Source organism: Pinus tabuliformis, chromosome Q (assembly GCF_031772625.1).
Source record: "Pinus tabuliformis cultivar Carrire ecotype Pingquan chromosome Q, CPIR1, whole genome shotgun sequence".
Taxonomy (NCBI): domain Eukaryota; kingdom Viridiplantae; phylum Streptophyta; class Pinopsida; order Pinales; family Pinaceae; genus Pinus; species Pinus tabuliformis.
In genome coordinates this window covers 652,209,323-652,227,900 of record NC_142296.1, presented here as the reverse complement: position 1 = coordinate 652,227,900, position 18,578 = coordinate 652,209,323, and positions in this window count along the sequence as shown.

Genomic DNA, 18,578 nt, shown 5'->3' with positions numbered 1-18,578 from the left:
AAACTTCTAAGTTGGATTTATTTATCCACCCACAATATTCATTAATTCTACATAATGATAGACCAATGGATAAAAACATATGGCATCATCCTCCTAAGGTGGACTTGAACAAGTTTGATTGTTCTAACCCATTGAGATTGGTCACCCAGATGGAACATTATTTTTCCCTCTAGGGTATTATTGGTGACGTGATGAAACTCAAGAGTGGGGTCCTATATTTAGATAAAGAGTAATGGAAATGGTGGGAATGACATAAAAAACCTACTTAGGATACATTACTTGGAGTCATTTTGTTAAAGTTGTCTAGGTATGTTTTGAGAGGGATACTCATTATTTGGGTGACTTACCAAGTTACACCAAACTATATTAGACATTGAATTTAGAGTAACCTTTGAGAAATTAGTAATCCATACACATAACTTAACATATTACTTCTAGAAAGAATGTTTTATTAGTGGTCTCAAGGTGGATAATCAAGAAAAGTCAAAATGAAACATCTTAGTACATGGTTAAAAGTAATCAAGAGTGCTATAGAAGTTGAAATGGTGATTAATGTGAAAATAAAAGAACTAATATTCAATCCTCACACTTGTCTTACCCAAGCTAATTCCCCAAGCACAACTCCTACTTATCCCTTAAAGGTACAAAGTCTCTAGAAAAAATGGAAAGCCAATAAAAACATGGACTATGCTATAATTGTGATGAAAAATATGCTCCACTTTATAGGTTTAAATAACAAAAAATGTTCCAAAGTAAAATGACTACTTAGGCCTTGATGAAATACATAACCATTAACGATGTACTGACACTACAAGTTGAAGACACCATTAGTCAAAATGAAGAACCCCTAATATCCCTACATGTATTATCAAACATTTCAAGTCCTCAAACATTAAAACTCATGGGTTACATCAAGCACTATAAAGTTATTGTCTTGGTTGACCATAATATTACTCACAATTTCATTCACAAGCGAGTCACAGAATAAACCCATTGTTTTGTACACCCAGTGCACAAATTTCAAATCATGATCACCAGTGGAGGTATGGTGAAATGTGGGGGCATATATGAAAATGTCAAAATCTATATGGGAGACTATCAACTCAAGACCCATCTATTTTCCGTTGACATGGGTGGTGGTGATATATTATTAAGGGTTGAATGGGTATGCATGTTGGGTTCAATCATTGTGGATTTCAAATAGCTCTATATGAGTTTCACTAAAGAGGGACATGTACACATCCCTCAAGGGATTTAGGATAGTTGCCCTAAAATAGTCAGCTCTCTTCGTATGGAGAAGTTATTAAAGAAAGGCCATTTTGATGATGTTTCCCAATTTAATGTTGTACAAATCATTAATAATATGTAACAAAAAATCCTTGTAGATTTGTAGCTATTCCTTGACAAACATCATAAAGTCTTTGAGACAACAAACTGTTTATCCCCTTCCCAAGGAGAGCATGACTATGGAAATCCCATAATTCTAGGAAGTCAACCACCAAATGTACATCATTATTGACACCCTTTTGCACAAAAGAATGAAATAGAAAATATAATTTAGGAGCTATTTGAGGAAGGGTTCATACATCCCTGTATAAGCCCTTATTCATCAATGGTATTCATGGTGTTAAAGAAGGAAGGAACTTGGCACATGTGCCATAATTTTAGGGCTCTCAATAAGTTGACAATCAAGAATAAATTTCCCATCCCAATTATTGATGATCCCTTGGATGAAATTCATGGAGAAAACCTTTTCACTAAGCTTGTTTTACGTTCAAGATACCACCCAATTAGAATGAAAGAAGTAAACATCATGAAGATAGCTTCCAAAAAACATGAAAGTCATTAAAAGTTTCTAATGATGCCTTTCGGTCTTTGTAATGTTCTATCCACTTTCTAGAGCCTCAAGAACAAGATTTCAAACCATTCCTATGCAAGTTTGCGCTGGTCTTCTTCAATGATATCTTAATCTATCGTAAACTATTGGAATTGCACATGGAGCATGTTGATAAGTTATTGTGACTCTTGAGAGACAACCAATTATTTGTGAAATGCTCCAATTGTGCTTTTAGGGCTCCTAAAGTTGAAAATTTGGGTAGCATTTTAAGTCATAAAGGGGTACAAGTTGATCCTAAGAAAGTGGAGGCTATGCAATATTGGACATGTCCCATAACATTGAATATATTGAGAGGATAATTAGGACTTACAAGCTATTATGGGAAATTCTTGAAAAGTTATGGAAATACTATGGCTCCCCTAACTTCACTCCTTAAAAGGAATGCCTTTGTCTGGAGTGAGGAAGCCACACAAGAATTCAATGCTTCAAAGAAAGCCATGTGCACTACTATAGTATTAATAGTGTGTGAATTTAATAAGACTTTTTTCTTGGAATGTGATGCCTCAGTAGTATCGATACAAGAAGGACACCCTATGGAATTCACCGGTAAGCAATTGTGTGTCTACAATTTAGGAACATCCACACATGAGAAGGAAATAATGTCTATCCTTCATGTAGTAGAGACGTGGCATCCATATCTCACATGAGGTTGTTTTCATATCAAGATTGACCATCATATTCTAAAGTACTTCATTAAAAAATGGTTGCCTTAACCAGAGCAACATAAATGGGTCACCAAGATGTTGGGATATGTTTATGAGATCATACATAATAAGGGTAAAGATAATTTTGTGGTTGATTCCTTATCCATAAAATTTTAAGAGGACGTGTCCCTCTTTGTTTTATCATTACAAGTCTAATATTTCTTGAGGAAGCCCACAAGGAATGGCTAACAATTAGTACTTTATGGAAACTCATCCAACAAATGTATACAAATACCAAACCTTCTAAAAAATATACATGGCAACAAGATACATTGTGATATAAAGGGTACATTGTTTTAGCAAAAGATTCAAACTCAAAACAACGAGTTTTAGAGGAGCTACATTCATCACCAATAATAGGTCACTTTGGTTATCATAAAATATATGAGAGAACTAAGCGTTCATTCTTCTACGAAGGCATGAAAACATATATCCAATATTTTGCAGCATCACATGATGCTTAACAAAGAAACAAGGGAGAGATGGTAAAGTTACCAATGGCATTGAAACCTATACCAATCCCAACATAAACTTGGACATACATTTCAATGAATTTTATTGTAGGACTTCCAAAAGTGGGCAACAAAACAATGATTATGGTGGTGGTATATCATGTTTCAAAAGTTATGTACCCTATCTCATCCTTGCACTCCTTCCTTAGAGTCCTAGGCCTTCATGGACCAAATATTCAAGCTACATGGTATTCCCACTTCTATTATTTCAAATCAAGACCCCATCATCAATAAATTTGAGCAAAATCTATTTAAAATTCAAGGTACACAACTAAATATGAGCACTACATACCATCCTCAAAGGGATGGTCATACACAAGTGGCAGACAAGTGTTTGAAAACCTTTTTGAGATGTTTGTATTATAAAAATACACACTAGTGGGCACAATGGCTTCCCCTTACTGAATGGTGTTAAAATACCATTTATCATGGAGCTATCAAAATGATACAATATGATTCATTTTATGAAAAAATCCCATTTTAAATGGCAGTGTATGTACCAGGGATGCCCAAGATTCATGTAGATATAACAATTCACAGTAGATAAGTTTTTCTTCATATCTTTTAGAACAACTTGGATATGGCACACAATTGAATGAAACAACACGTTGATCAACACATATCTAAACATTCTTTTGTTGAAGGGGATCAAGTGTTCATTTTCTTGTAGTCTTATAAATAGACATCACTCAAAGATAAAAATTCCCCATAAGCTATCTCTTAAGTTCCTATGGGCTCTATTATATCATACAATGTAATGTTCAGGTTTCCTACAAAATGGCTCTTCCATGTTACTCCAAGATTCATCTAGTATTCCATGTATCTTGTTTTAAAAATATTTTGGGATCAAATTGCAAAGTGTAGACCAACTTACTAAAACTTGATGAAGAAAGTTCCATTTAGCTCTAATTAGAAGTAATATTGGATACCAAGGAGCATTGCTTGTGCTAACACATTATCAAGAAAGTATTAATCTAATGGAAATATATGGAACCAAAAGATGCCACATGGGAACTAACAATGATTCTCCAACAATTTCCTCACCTTTAGCTTTGAGGACATTTTTATTTCAAAAAAGTGAGGGCATGTTAGGGTCCTACCCTAACCCCCGATGAGCCTCGATATTTCAACAAGAATGCTGCAACTCCCAAGGCTACCGACTTTACTTATCAACCTGGGGTTCGCACAAACCTAAGAGGTATCGACACTATATGTGCGGCATACAATGTGTCCTTCCTTTGTTATCATGATGTAATGGAGTGCATGTATTGAAGTCAAATCCTAAACTAATTGTAGAGAATGAAATGTTAGAAATGGAACCTTCACCTATTGCAAGAAAGAAAGTACAAGGAAAGAGACGAAAATTCAAAACTAAATCACACCATTTCCTAATTAACTGCCAAGAAACTATGCTTTGCAATAATGCTAAATTATAATGAACCAAATGATACTATTTAATCATGGAAGTAAGAAGCATCAAACATCACTAATGTGCAAGTAAAGGGTTTGAAATAAATATGTTTTTGTCTTTTTGTATTTTCATGCAAAATCAAGCATGCAAACTAATTTATTTTGGTAATGTGGCAGGTGAATTAAGGATGTTGGAGGATGGATGGAAGGGTTAGGAGATGGTTGGATGGTGTGGGAGACCCTTGGGAGGATTTTGGTGACTTCCTAGAGGTTTTCCCTCAATTTGGCCTCAAAACAGGCCATTTCAGGAAACCTACATGATGTACTAGAAACCTACAGGATTCCCTGTAAAATCTACAAGATACATCCGAGAGAAAAATGGAAGGCGTTGGAGGTGATGGAAGGCTTAGCAAAGGTGGTAGATGGGTGGAATGGAGTGATAAAATGCATAGGATCACTCAGAACTCAAAACCAAAGTTGAGAGATGGATGAATTTGCTCAAAAATCTTGGAAAAGTTTCCTAGGAAATGTACATATTCACTATAATTCATCGAATGACTAAGCAAATCAAATCCAAATTGGATGGGACAAATTTTTTTATTAACTAGAATGTCTTAGGTCCCCATTCCAAGTGGAATCTGCTCCCTTGATTGGTGGATCTGCTCCCTTGATTAGTGGAACACATTCCTAGATTTTCTCAATCATTGGAGTTCCACAATTTGTGTCATAATTCCATAATATCTTGTTGACTTATTATTTATTATTGATCTTCCAGTAGTAGGGAACAAGTCCCTAAATTATCTCCTCCTCCAACTCTTCATAATCTGCCCCTTATTCTCATAATATTCCACAAAAATAAATAATATTATGCACAAATATTCAATTATTCATAAACCTTCCTAATGAATATATCAAAATTAAAAATAAATTATCTAATGCAAAAAGAGAGGTTAATGTGCTGGAGGATGGTCATAGGCCTTAATTTATGTTTTAAATTAGAGGCACAAGTCTTAATTTATGTCTAATTTAGAGGCCCGTCATACCCCCTACTGAAAGTGTTGCTCATCCTCTGAGCAACTTAGTGACCTCATTGTGCCTCATCCATGGCCCTGGTGGCCTCTCTCTTGTGCATTAAGAATCTTGGCTGTAAGCTCTGCAAGGACAAGCCCAAAAACATATTTGTTCAAAGAAAAATCATTGTTTCTTGAGACCATTAGCTTGCTTTCTTTCCCTTATTCAATATGAGTTCTTGAATATTTTTTTTGTTTAGCAAGGTCTTCCATATCCTTATCAACCTTTTTCTACCTTGTTCCACCATTTGGACACCCGTAAAACCTTCAAACTGCCTTTAGATGAGAACTAGGACATCCTATAGTAATTCCTGTCAAAATTCCAGGAAACCTACAGGAAACCCTGTTAAAACTATAGGATACCAGTTTTGAGCATAAATGATAGTCTGAGGTTAGGAAAGGAACTTACCTGAATTCCATACCTTTCTCCCATTTTTATAACATCTTTTAGGCCTTGGACAAAATCGAGAAAGAGATTAGAGACCTCTTGGAAACCCTCTTTTTATCACTGCAGGTTGAGTTCTGTTTTCATGGCGAATGCCCCACTTCCTTTTGTTGCCTTATTCTTCTCTTTGGTGGCCTAGGTGACTACCTAATCACCTTGGAGTTCTCTGAAAAATATTTTCCATCTTGGGGTTTAGCATAATTTGTTCATTACTTCCTTCTTTTAGCAACATTCTGCCTTCCTATAGTATTCATTCCTCCTCTTTCAAGGTCTTCTAACTGTATGAGAGTATTCTTCCATTTCTTGTTGTTTTCTGATGACTCCTTTGTTTGTACAGGTACCCGTGGTTGAAGATGGTGGTGGTGGTTCTACTTTGGAGCTCCTTCTGCTCTTGGATCATCATGCTGGAGGTTTGCTGTTGTTATGATTTGTATTCTGTGGGATAGGTTGCTACAAGATTTCCTACAGGATGTCCTGTAGTTGCTTCTCCCTCAGAACTCTTATTCATAAACTTTGTCCTCCCTAGTCCTCCCTATTTCCATTCTTTTCGAAGACTCTATTTTTTTTTGAAACTGATTTTGTTTTTAAGGGGGAATGCAGGGGTGATGATGGTGGACAAGGTATGGTGATTGAATGATGAAGGGGGTGCATTTTATTGGCATAGAAAGTTATTTATTTACCTTAGGAATACCTCCTGTAGGATTTCTGGGTCAATGTATTTCCTACAAGATCATCTTGTAGAAAACACGGTCCCTTTGTAAACTGAAGTAAAGGAATGGAAAAAATGACAAAAATGGTGGAGGAATGAATGGTAATGAGTGGTAAAATAAAAATGTGAGTGACAAGGGTATCTTTGTGATCCTCCTTTGCTCTTTGACCGTCCTTCTTGCTGACCTTGGCCTTTGGATAAGTTTCTTCTTTTAACTACTGTCCTCATTCCTTGAAATCATCACCCTTCATAATTTGACTTTTCAACATTGCATGAGTGAAGGAGTGAGTTGCAATAAACTAGTTGAAGGAAAATGATACTGCTAACCCATCCTTATCTTATAAAACCTCATCTCTCATGCATTGACAAAAAATTTCTAACTATAATATGCTCAAGAGAAGAGGTCAAGAATATTGTGTACCTGTACCTACCTAATGGTTGTTGGAGAGACATGCATGTTGCTGCTAAGTTGATGTTGATGTGCAAGTGTTGGATGGTGATGTTGATGATCCTGATGCTGCTGCTAAGCTCTGGAGGAGCTTCTTTGACCTCTGGATCTCCTTTAAAACTGCTCACTGCCAATCCTGTAGGTGTTGTTCTATATCCTGTAGGTTTACAGGACAATGACTTGTTTTGTCCATATCTCCCAAATGGTAGACTGGATTGAGCTGAAACTTTTTGAGCATGTTTCCATCATCATTATGCACCTCCCCATAGAAAAATTTTGGTCAATGGATGCACAAATCTCGAGAAAAACTAAAAATGGCTGAAGGTGATGGAGGTCGATTTCTTGGAAACTGTGCACTGGAATTTGCTAAAATTGCTTGAGCATGTTACCATCATCCATATGCAGCTCCTCATGAAACAGATTTTTAAATGGATGCATGGATATTGAGAAAATGCAATAATGGTTGAAGGTGATAGAGGCCAATTTTTTGGAAACCATGCACTGGAATTTGCTGAAATTTCTTGAGCATGTTACCATCATCCATATGTATCTCCCCCTGAAACAACTTGGCAAATGGATGCATGGTTTTCAAGTTATGGCAAAAGCAAATTTCTGCTCTATGTATTTTTGTATCATGTAGTAAAACAGAGCATCCTGTAGTTTTTTAGGATAGCAAGAAAAATGAGTGGTAGAAGCTTGAGAATGATGGGTGGATGGTGAAAATAGATGAGAGTGATGGATTGGCATGGCCTCAGCCTTGTTGGAACATTTGAGTGAAGTAGGATAAAGTCAAAATTTGACTTCTTTTGACTAGGCTTGACCAATTTTCCTTTTGGTACCAACTTGTTCTCGTTGCTTGCAGATGTTGGAGAGTACATGCATGCATGGAGATTTTTTTTTTTTTTTAGGCCTACTAGCCTCCTCAATGAGGTTTTCAACTAGTAGGTATGCCTAGGCGCCTCAAAGGAGGTTTTCACCTAGGATTTTTTTTTTTTTTTCAATCAATGAGCCAATCTGAGGCACCTCCAAGGAGGTGTTCACCTTAGATTTTTTTATTTTCTCTTATTTTTCATTTTGTTTTTGTTTTTTTTTTTTTATACCCTCCCCTACTTAAAAAATATAATCACTTTCAAGTAAAAGAATACTTCCAATGGAGCCATGTGTACAGAGGCTTGAAATGTATGTGTTGACATGTACTTGGATTTCAGAGACCAAATGATTTGACTTTGAAAGGATCAAGCATAGTTGAGGAAGAGAGTGATGCTGCAACTTAGTGACTGTCTGGAACCACATTTCAATATAGTTGTGATGTCCCTGGTCCTTTTGCTGATCTGGATCATTCTTCATGTCTTCTTCTACCATGACCTTCAAATTTTCCTCTTTTTGCTGATTGTTCTCTTGAATACATGGAGGATTTGAGGGATCTCTCTCGATCTCTGATTTTGATGTCTGCTCTTCATCAAGTGCAGCCCATGGTTCTGTGGTCTTCTCATTTGAATCTTCTTCTTCTAGATGTGGTCCTTCAATGATATCAAGATAATCTCTTTTTTGCAATACTCTTCCTGAGCTATGGTGAATACCATTGATCTCAAGAGGAGATGTTTGGAAGTGTTGTACCTCAGCATTGTAAGTGGGTTGAGCTACTTCAATGTGTGGGTTTGGAAATGGTGGTACATGTAGTTGAGTGGGAGTGTATATTTGAGATGGATGTGGATGTGATTGTGGTTGTGGTGGAGGTGAATTGTAGGGATAACCTGGAGTTGGGTATGGAGGATATTGAGGAATATATTGAGGATATTGTGGATGGTTCCCATAAGTTCCTTGCCAACCTTGTTGCCAAGATTGGTTTTGAGGTTGAGATGGCCAATGTTGTCAAGGAGAGGGTGTGTTACAATTACTTTGAGGTGGATGTGCATAAGCTTGAAATTGTGAATTAGGCTCTTGCATCATATCAAGCTGAATAGGCTGCCATGGTCCTCTTGGAGCTACATAACATTGCTGCATTGGCAATTGACTTGCTCCATTGTCCTCTTGGTGAACTTCCTTCAACCTTGGTAATGAGGAGCAACATTTAACATCATGTGATTCTGCATGGACAACACAAACATCTTCTTTTTTCTCATTTTGTATTCTTAACATTTCTACTTGTTTGGTTAGATTGCTAAGAATTTTTGTTTTAAAGTCATCAAACAAATTTCCAAGTTTAGCTTGACTTACCGATCTTGATGTTGATTTACCTACTCTTGCTTTTCCTCTTGATATGTGTTGGCATGTTTCACAAATTTCCTCAAATGATAATTGATATACATCACCTCTACTTATGAGATTAAGGAGATCAATCCACTCATCCCTAATTGTTCTAAGTAAGAGGGTTTTTAGTGTGTCGGATCCTAAATGATGTAGTTTTTCCCTCTTAAGATTATACATGAACCTCTCTATTAGATCCTCTAGACTCTCATCTTCTCTTTGATTCATTCTAAAGATTTCTTCTTTAATATCATGATCTTTATATTTTTGTAGGAATATCTTTTGCATATCATTCCATGATCTTATTGAATTAGTCCCTAAACTCATGAACCATTTAAGAGCTCCATCCTTCAATGTTGCCAAAAACAATCTCAATTTTTGAGTTTTTAATAAGTAACCATAAGATCTACAAACAATCTCAAATTCAAAGAGAAAGGTTTCCGGATCCTCTGACCTTAGACCATGAAATTTTGGAAGAAAAGATGGAGGGATGTTCTTCATGTGCACACTTCCATTAATATCTTGAATGGGAAATCCGGTAGGATCTTCCTCATTGTCATCATTGCCATCAATTTATTCTACATTCTTCGCTATCTTCTTCTTCTACCTACAAAAGTCAATGGTGATATGGCTCTTACTACACCATGTGATCAAATGGGGGGGGGGGGGGGTTGGTTGGTGTTGGAGAATTTTGTTTTTTGTTTTTTATGATTGAATGAAAACTATAATGCAATGCAATTTTCTACTTTTGAAATTAAATATGCCCAATGAATTTTTATTTTTTGTTTTTGCAAAAATAAATAAAAAATGAATCAACTAGGGAGGAAAACAATGCATACTTTGACACCTCCCCGGCAACAACACCAAAAAGTGATGAGCCTCGGTATTGCAACAAGAATGCGGTAACTCCCAAGGCTACCGACTTTATTTATCAACCCGGGGTTCGTAAAAACAAGAGGTATTGGCACTATATGTGTGGCATACAATGTGTCCTTCTTTTGCTGTCATGATGTAATGGAGTGCATGTACTGAAGTCAAATCCTAAACTAATTGCAGAAAATGAAATGTTCGAAATGGAACCTTAACCTATTGCAAGAAAGGAAGTAAAAGGAAAGAGACATAAATTCAATGCTAAATCACACCATTTCCTAATTAACTACCATGAAACTATGCTCTGCAATGATGCTAAATTATCATGAACCAAATGCTAATATCTAATCATGGAAGTAAGAAGCATCGAACATCACTAATGTGCAAGTAAAGGGACTGAAATAAATCTATTTTTGTCTTTTTGCCTTTTCATGCAAAATCAAGTATGCAAACTAATTTCTTTTGGTGATGTGGCAGGTGAATTAAGGATGTTGGAGGATGGATGGAAGAGTTAGGAGATGGTTGGATGGTCTGGGAGACCCTTGGGAGGATTTTGGTGACTTACTAGAGGTTTTCCCTCAATTCGGCCTCAAAACAGACCATTTCAGGAAAACCTACAAGATGTACTAGAAACCTATAGGATTCCCTGTAAAACCTACAGGATACAGCCGAGAGAAAAATGGAAGGTGTTGGAGATGATGGAAGGCTTAGGGAAGGTGGTAGATGGGTGTAATGGAGTGAGAAAATGCCTAGGATCACTCAGAACTCAAAACCAAAGTTGAGAGATGGATGGATTTGCTCAAAAAGCTTGGAGAAGTTTCCTACAGGATGTATAGATTCACTATAATTCGTCGAATGACCAAGAAAATCAAATCCAAATTAGATGGGACAATTTTTTTTATTGACTAGGATGTCTTAGGTCCCCATTCCAAGTGGAATCACTCAAAAATACCTATGTTAACCCATGCTAAAAAAATAAAAAAACATTACTAGTCGAAAATCTAGAAATTCGAGAACTAGTGAGATAGTAAATCTAAAAAGTGCCTAACCAAATAAAGTTCAAATTAAATGGGGTAATTTTTGTTATGAACTAGAATGATTTTTTGATCTCATGCAAGTGGAATCAATTCGATTGAAGCTTGTTAGCATGCTCTAAAAAATAGCAGAAATTTACTGTTCTTTGCTAAAAAGGAGGTCCAACAATCTAGATTGGGAATAAGAAGACTAATCCAAGCAACTCAATGATTAATATGGACTTCCAAAGCTTTTCCAAGGATGAAATAATGCTTGTGATCCTGCAAAATAAATTACATCAACCATTTAATTCAATCCTAAAACAAGAAATCATTAATACTAAATGCAGAAGTAGAAAGAAATAAAAACTAGAGATGCATGTGAATAAGCAGCGAAAAGAAGGAAAGAAAATGATACAAAAGGGCTCTGAGGGATGGCCAAGCCCAAGGAAACTCAGAGACCTATAGAGGAGAACAAGATTTAGAATTTGAGCATGACCCCAATCTTCATTATTTTCATCAATAGAATAACATCCCTGCAAGAAAATACAATGGAGCTGCAAAAATACAAGTTCTCTCCACAATAACACTAATCAAAATCTATCCCTAGAGGAAAATTAGACTTGGTACTTATACAAATTGATTAGGAATCATTCCCCATGAATGGAGGAATCTTTCCCCACCAAAATCCATTAATTAGTGGATCTAGCCCCCAATACTAGGAATTTGCATTAAATGGCAGGGAACACATTCCTAGATTTTCTCAATCATTCCCTAGAGGAAAATTTGACTTGGTACTTATACAAAATGATTAGGAATCATTCCCCATGGATGGAGGAAGCTTTCCCCACCGAAAATCCCTTGATTAGTGGATCTGCTCCCTTGATTGGTGGATCTTCTCCCTTGATTAGTGGAACACATTCTTAGATTTTCTCAATCATTGGAATTCCACAATTTGTGCCATAATTCCATAATATCTTGTTGACTTGTTATTTATTATTGATCCTCCAGTAGTAGGGAACAAGTTCCTAAATTATCTCCTCCTCCAACTCTTCATAATCTTCCCAATATTATTATAATATTCCACAAAAATAAATAATATTAGGCACAAATATTCAATTATTCATAAACCTTCCTAATGAATATATTAAAGTTAAAAATAAATTATCTAATGCAAAAAGAGAGGTTTAATGTGTTGAAGGATGGTCATAGGCCTTAATTTATGTTTTAAATTAGAGGCATGGGCCTTAATTTATGTCTAATTTAGAGGCCCATCTATGCCCTCACATAGATACATTATTAATGTATATGGCTCATTACATAGTTAGTTAATAGTCACTCATTGTAAAAAGTGTCATGTTTGTTAATAAATCCCAAATTAATTAGTAGGCTCTTGTTACAAGTGGGTCCATAAGTAGTTAATATTCTCCATGGATAGATATCTATTGAGTACAGGGTTATCTAATATTTTGTCAAGAATTGTGATTGTATTTATAGAAATGGTATTGGAGTTTCCCCCCTTAAAGAGGAAATAGAACATAAATCTATGTTTTTTATTATCAAGTATATCTTTCTTGGGGTTCATCTCTCTTTTTCCTTGTTTTCTCCTTTTTTTAGCTATATTTCATGTGAATTACACTACAATATTCATATGAATGCATCTTTGTGTAAACTTGCAAACTCAATACTAATCAAAACTATCTTAGCTAAATGAAGACAACAATTTTATAAGGAGACGTTTCCCCTCAATTAGAAGCAAGAAAAATATTTTAGCTCAAGCAATGTGATAAACCAAATAAGGAAATATCATAAAAATGTAACTCATAAGAATATTTTTCTATTATGTTATTGAAATATTTGAAGGTTCACTCTTAAAGGCATCCTACTTTCACTCACATTTTAAACAATTCATATCCTTGTCAATATAGACATGCAATCTCACCATGAATTATAATAAGGGGTTTTCCTTTACAACCCAAGCATATTTCAACCACAAGGAAATGGTACCTACAAAGACATTTAAACTAAGAACAAAGCTAAAACTCAATTATTTCAATAATAGGGTTTCAATTTAATATATCATATATGTTTTCACATTTTTAAGATGCATTATACATACATAAATTAATATTAAAAGATGAATCATAGAAGAACAACCCTTCTGAAAAACCCATAAAAAGTTTCATGAAATTTCATGAAAATGATCAATTTTTCTTGAGCTTTTCTACTTCAAAAACACTCTAGAATGATCTTGTGGTCACTTTAAAGAAAATTTAAAGAACTTGAGATCATGCCTTCTTTGAAGTGTGAGCACACCTTTATGTTCAATATTACACTTTCTATAAGGTGTCAGTTCCCCTGTTTGAGTACAGAAAACCCATAAATTTATTTTCCTAAAGACATTCACTAGAACTCTCATAGTATTAGGTTTTCTACACATATTTATTAAAATCCAAAGGCTTGATTGGATGTTCTAAATAGGTATTATAAAACTCTGAATAATTAATTATATCTCTAGAATTCGAAGGCAACAAACCCTAATGAGAATATTTTTAAATAAACAAAGAAGATGTAGGTATAATTAAACTTTTAGAAAAGACATACCTTTTTCTCGTTGTAGATGTTCTTTCTCAAAAGTTTATCCCAATTCCAATTCCAATTTCCATATTTTTGATTGAATGAAATCTTACCAATTGACCTTCCTATTGTATCCTTAGGGCACTCTTCTTCACCTATAACCCTTGAGTCGCAGGGACTGTATGAAGGTGTGTAAAAGCTAAAAATGGTGAACAAGCCTAGTACTTACCCACTTCACTAATGGATTGTGCGACTACTGATTTTCTATGGAGTTCCCACTCCTAAATAATACCTAATTAAAGTTTGTATAATCAAGACAAACTCTCTACCATTTTACCATGATTTTTTTGGCACTATTATCACAATCCAATATTAGGGAGCATAAGGTGCCCTACAAGGTCACCCACAACCCCCTGTAAAAATCCCTCCCATAGCCTTGTACTTTCTTGGGCCACAGGAGGTGTTATCTACTAACTTTAACCCAACCTCCAAGGTATATTATGAAAATGGGGTTACAAAATTCATTTTTTTCCAACATCATCAAAGATAAAAAAAAAAAAATTCTATCATTGTGTTCAACTCGTCAAGAGATTTCCGATGATATAAATTTTATCTCAATCTGATTCCTGGATAGAAATTTAAGTGCATTTGAAGTTCGACAAATCATATAGAGCCACATTAGCAATGAAATACAACATGGCATCCACGTGGCTCCTTCACAACCCACGAGATGCCACCGCATCAACATAACATGAGGTTCTTGTCATCACAATATTGCCACATGATACCCATGTGTAGTCCACATGACACTGCCACATCAACATAAGGCAGGTCCACATCATCATGAGACTCCTTGCGTGGAATCCACATGGCCACTGCTAAGTATCTATGGCACTTTCCACGTCAACTTTGGTACGAGTTTCACCAAGCCCACCCCCTTCATGTTTGTAATGATTTCCTATTATATTAAATTCATGAATAATTAAGGCGTTCGACATTGTATTAGCTTTTCACCTAAATCTATGGATCCCATTCACACTTAAAATTAATTTGGCCCCAATGGTTATTCGACCAACACAAGAGCGTTCACTCTTATGTCACCCCTAATATCAAATTCCCTGGATTTAATCCTGCTTGTGGTGATCTGACTTTCACCACATTTGGGTCTTCACATACACATGCACTCTTCACCACCCCGAATCTAACTGCTCTCTAAAGTAATACACACACACACACACATATATCTTTCACAATGCATCTAGTGTAGGACCCGCCATATATCATCTAACTCTCCTCATGGTATCTAGTATATGGCATATCCAAGCCTCCAAAGAGGTGTGCACCCTCGCCATACTTGGCTTCTGGGATTTTCGGATATCCAACTACAATTTGAAGTAATCCAATCCTAGATGTATCTAGGCCTTCATGATTGTATGTGCCCTTGTTACTCTCAGATTCCCAAGATGCCCAAATTCATCAATTTCTGCAACAATCCTAAAAAAAATAAGGGAAAAACAAGGGGAATTTGGGGAATTTTCTTAAGACTACAACATCTTCTAGAACACCAAAATTTCTGAAGATTGAGACCAAGTTCTGAGAAAAGAATCTTAGAACTATTGTACCATTCTAGAAGAAAATAAAGTGATTCCATAAGAGCCCAAATTATACTAGGTCCATTTGTATATCATTTGGCTCTCCACATGGTATTTGGACTATGGCGTATCAAGGAATTCAAAGAGGTGTGCACCCTCACCACACCCATATATCTAGTCATGCTTCAAAGTAATCTAGCCTCTTAGATGTATCTGGGCTTTCATAATTTATATGTCCTTGTTACTCCTGGATTCATTAGATTTCTGCAACAATCCTAAAAAATAAGCGAAAGACAAGAGGAATTTGGGGGAATCTTTCTTAAGACTTGAGCATATTCCAAAATACCAAAATTTCTAAAAATAAGGACAAGGCATAAGAAAATACTCTCAAAAGTATTGTACCATTACAAAAGAAAATAAATGGGTTTCATCAAAACCCAAATTACACTATGTCCATAACTAAGAGAAGGCATGGCTCCTAAGGCCATCTCAACCAACTTCAACGTTGTACATGATGAGATATGCCAAGTAGTTCTACTCCGAGATCTATTGGAGGTCAATTCACTTCTTCAATGAATCATGATTTATTCATTCATTTTCAAAGGAGACATTTAGTTTACATGATTAAAGAGAGCTATAGACCATGCTTTGAACAATAAATATCAAGATGTCACATCAATATATAAGTGTACATAAACCCATGAAAACATCACATCATTCATAGGCTAATTGATCCTCAGATCTATCTAGATACCCATTTAGTAGACGAAATAGAATTTAAACTCATAACATGTAAGATAATCTACAATCATGTGTATGGAAATGAGCTACCTCGTTCATAAACATATGAGATAGTTGAGAACTTATAAGGCAATAGGTTGACTGCGCGAACTTCAAACAATCAATCCTCAATCATGTAAGTGATTTTGCAATTTCATGAGGATGGCAACAATCACCTCATTCAAGCAATCCTTATCACCATTGATAATTAAAATATCTTATTAACCATGAATATACAATGACTAAGGCATTCTTTCATGAATCACACATAACCATATATCATCCAATAACATAAAAAACATAGTAATCATCCATAAATCAAATATGCATAGGTAATTATACTTATATGAGTGAGTTATATTAGCTGGAAACCAAGGGAGGGACTTTCACCCTCCACCTAACCACAAGCCAAGTACACTACAACCTCTCTTATAGTTGACCACCTCAAAATCAAATCCAGAGTCTGAGGGAATGCTTGCACAAGGGAAATTCACACAAATAAATTGGTCTAACACTCAGGAGATAGAGTCCATTGTCTAGGTGGTTCATCAGCTACTCTTTGGAAATAAGAACCATATTGACTCACTTAATCTCTGAATTTCAAAAAATAAGGCTTCACCCAAACTCGGGGTATGTTACTCAGTTTTAGGGGAACAAATCCATTATGAAGGTGGTTCATCAACAACCAACAAGCACTAAGTGTTCAATTGTTCACTGAGCTTCACACTGGCCACACAAGCTTAGACAATGGACTTAGTGGTTTTAAAAAGTTACAATGATTTATCACCGCAGGTCACAAAATAAAAGCTTAAAGTCAGCTCCAACACTACCACATTATGGTCCATATCTCCATAATTCCCATAACTAGTCTTGACCCTTCAGTTGTAGTTTGAACAAAAATAGTAATGAAATCTTGATTGAGTTAGCATGAGTGAGAGAGAGTGGTATCTTCAATTTCCCACACACTATCAGTGACTCATAAATCAATTGAAAATCCAACAAACTACATTTTCTCTTTTGCTATGTGTATAAGTAAAAAATCACTTCGTGTCCCAGAGTATTCTAAGAGAGCACATCTCCCCCTTCTTCATGTGTTCATGAAGGTGTGTCTTGGCTCTTCAATGTGTTCCCCCCCTGAAAGGATGCCCCCCTTGACATGCGATAGGGAAAAGGGAATGAGCACCACCTTCCCTTCCACCGCCTCAGTCCAATCTCATAAATATTGTCAGTTAACTCTTCTAGCTTCCACTCAACCCCAATCGTATCATATTAAAATTTCTATCATGCAATGGCTTCTCAAATTTGCAAGCAACTTCAACATTTAAATCAACTAGTATAGGTCACAAATATTCAAACTAGGTGAGAAAGTAAGCAACTTCAAGCATTAAATTTGCTTAGGAATGGATTTCAAAATACACAAGCGGGCAAGCTTCCCTTAGAGCAAGGATCCGTAAGGTTGTCCCTTCTTCAATTGTTTCTAATTATTTTTAAATAATAAATACATGTGATTAATTAGAGTTTCACGCAGTCATGGTTCTCCATGCTAGTGTTGCAATCACAATTATCATTACAAAGGACAAGGGTAAAACTGGAGGATGTTACACCCCCTTCATATAGTATTTTTACAAATGCCCCATGCTTACTTATGCACAATTCCTAATTACTGATTCACTAAAATGCATATTATTCACCTAACCACATATGTTTTCCATCCATAATTCTAATTTCTAAAAACTTAATTTCATATTATTTATCCAACTCTCAACTACTTTTCCTATTTTTATTCTTTTATGAAAATTCATTTAGAAAAAATTAAAGTCTCTAAAACAAGAGATGAATACTTTCTATTAATGCTTGTCTCTAGTATTTAGTTTGCATTCCAAAATTTCATAATGAAATAAACCTAATTTACCCACAAATATCCCATCTAATAAGATGAATACAATTATCTCTATATCAAGAATACTTTCATGAGGACACTTACATTATTTAATAATCAATCGAAATGATACACACATAAAGGATGCCTTGACTTAGAATAGTGAATCTAAATCAACACTAGTATAATACCAATATAATCGATATCAAGGGAAAATCTATGATCACTCCACCCCTTTAGGCACACATATTTTCATGGTGGAGGAAAATCCATTGTAACATAGATGAGACTATATTAATTACATCCCACTTAGAAATAGTGAGAGATTCATGGTCATTAACAAATAAGGACTATATATCCTTATTGTGTGCTCCTCAATTATACCTTGTGAGTGACCACCTATAGCCTTCCTTCACACTATCATC